Source organism: Lygodium microphyllum, chromosome 29 (genome assembly GCF_053477565.2).
Source record: "Lygodium microphyllum isolate KBCC chromosome 29, Lygodium_microphyllum_v1.1.10, whole genome shotgun sequence".
NCBI classification, from domain to species: Eukaryota; Viridiplantae; Streptophyta; class Polypodiopsida; order Schizaeales; family Lygodiaceae; genus Lygodium; species Lygodium microphyllum.
Window position 1 is genome coordinate 59,550,352 of NC_141163.1, and position 2,774 is coordinate 59,553,125.

Sequence of the window (2,774 nt, forward strand, 5' to 3'; positions counted from 1 at the left end):
CCACCATCCTATGGCTTTCTAGAACACATAATACAATTTGCTCATGTGTTGGTTGCCCATCCTCTTAAAGTACCACTTTGTGGATCTCAACCATTTTGATAAGCTATTTATACATCTTATCCTCATCAAATATGATATCATGGTGGTTGTGTACTACCCTTCTAGATCCAAGATCCCACAAGTGACAACTCATTTTGCTTGACTCTCCATAGCCAAGAGAAATGCATTTCTTTGACTTAGAATTAAGATTAATCCACTTGTCCTTGGGTATATATGTAAATAAATCATTGAGTTGTTCTGTATTGATCAAGGCTTTTGTCAAGTCTGGACCATTCTATAAATTTTGCAAGACATGATTCCTTTCGTCACAACAAGTGATCCCTTGCAAACCTTCCACACATGATCACCAAAGAATACTTTATAATGAAAATCATTGAGTCGTTCTATATTGATCAGGATTTTTGTCAAGTCTAGATCATTTTGTACATTTTGTAATACAAAGAAGAATCATTTGCTAGTGTGACAAGTGTATATCCCCAATGCTAGTAGTACTGCATGCATAGTTTTTTCCAAAGATAAACATATTCTCTCTATTCAATATCATAGGTAAGAAATTGCTCTCTGCATAAAGTGACATAAAATGATGCTCTAGAATCCAAAAGCTAAGTTTGAGGCATGCCCTTATCCATGGCAACCAAGAATCCATCACTCAAAGAGGATACATATAAAACATTACCATCATCCATTGCCACATGCTTTAATCTCCTCTATATTTTCCTCTCTTTTCTCTTCTTTTTTCCATCATCCTCATTTGTCTTTTTGCCTCTTTGCTTGCTCTTCCACTCACAACAATCCATTTTGGTATGTCCCTTCTTATAACAAAGAAGCATTCTACATTCTTTTTGCCATGTAACTTACTCCTTGGCTTGTATCTCTCATGAGAGTTTCACTTGGCATTTTACCTTCTTGTCACCATAAATGCATTGGATCTCTTTGACTATACATTGTTCTTTCTATTCACCTTGTCGATGAGCAAACAACTCTCAAAATCAACACTCATAAGACCACCTATAGATACTTAGTTACTAATGGTTGTCTTGAAAGTGTCCTAACTCTCAAGCAAGGTGAGTAACAAGAACATGGCCTTCACTAAGTCATGAAAGATAATCTTCGGAGATGTCGATTGGCTAAAAATAGTATTGAACTCAATTGAGGTAATTAGATATGAAAGCTTCTTCCATTGTGAAGGGCTTAATGAGTTTTTTGAAGCAATATACTTGCAAGGTTGCACTTTTTCATATAAGTTACAAAGCTTTTTTCATATACTAGATGCACCTTTCATGTTTTTCACATTAAAATACATAGACTTCGAGAATATCAACACAATAGTGGAGCATGCCATTTTACCCAATTTCTCCTATAATTTGCATCCATGTCCTTAGTCATAATTTGCTACATTTGATTAGCTTCGTATGTTTCCTCTAGACCAATACATTGCATATTTTCTATTTTCAATATGAAGAGTTTGTTTCATTAAGCTTTTCAATATTGAGCAATGCATTCTTTGAACTCAATGAAGAATCCATATTGATGAAAGTATGTTTTCACCAAAAAAAAAAACAATATATATTTAGTTATAAGCTCAAAATAGACCAATGAACTGCAAAGCAAGCAATAGTTATCCAAATATCAAACTAGCATAAACCTGATGTAAAAAATGATGTTTTAGCATTGCCAAAGGCATATGAATGTTTTGCAAGCTTATCCAACTATTCCAACTATCTTATGAGAGGATAGAACATCCATCAAAGACCAAGCACATGCAAACTGGCTTCATAATATAAATTTCAACCCACATAATCTATGTAAAATGAGCATAAACCAACATGGAAAATACTTTAAGATGAAAAATTTTAGCCCACACAATCTCTATAAATGGAAGGCCAAGAGTAATCTAGAAGTCTCAAATTATGAGCTACTAACTAAAAGTATTGTCCAAATAAAAATAGTTCTATCCTATGTCGAATAGAGGACTATAAATTACACAATTTTAACTTTGTGATTTTATAGAAGCTCTCATCATGCTCTTCATTTTTGAATTATGGAACACCTTCATTTGATGTCATATACAAATGTTATGATCAATATACCAAAGTGTTGTTAAATTACCATAGTTATCTACAACTTTTGTAGGATACTTTGTATTCACTCAAAATGGATAGGACGGCTCCCAAAGCAAATGCTTGAAATGTATTCTCACTTTCTTCTCTACTTCATGTATATTTGAGAGGAGGAAAATAGAGGATGATGATGACTCTTCTTCTCTTGAAGAGCTTCAATGCTGCTTAATATCTTTGAGCATCCAAAACCTCTTTCCAAGCATCCAAAGCCTTCTCACCACAAATGGCTACTCAAATGCAACCAAATTGGGCTATGGAAGTCCCCCTAATCAAGCCTTGATGACTCAAGTTGAAGCATTTGCCTTAGATGCAGAGTTTGGTGAGGAAAATGGGACCTCTATCAAGATGTAGACAACAAGTATCAATGTTGAAGGATAAGCTTGAATCCTTGACCTTCACAACAATGCTTCACTCCTCATGCTCCTCGTTCCAAGCATGAGCTCTCATGAACATTGAACACCGATTTGATATTGTTGAGAGGAAAGCAATGGTGGGATGCAATCTAGAAGCTATGGAGTGTAAGAGGAGAGAGAGAGAGAGAGAGAGAGAGAGAGAGAGAGAGAGAGAGAGAGACGAACCCATTGACTCTTTTGT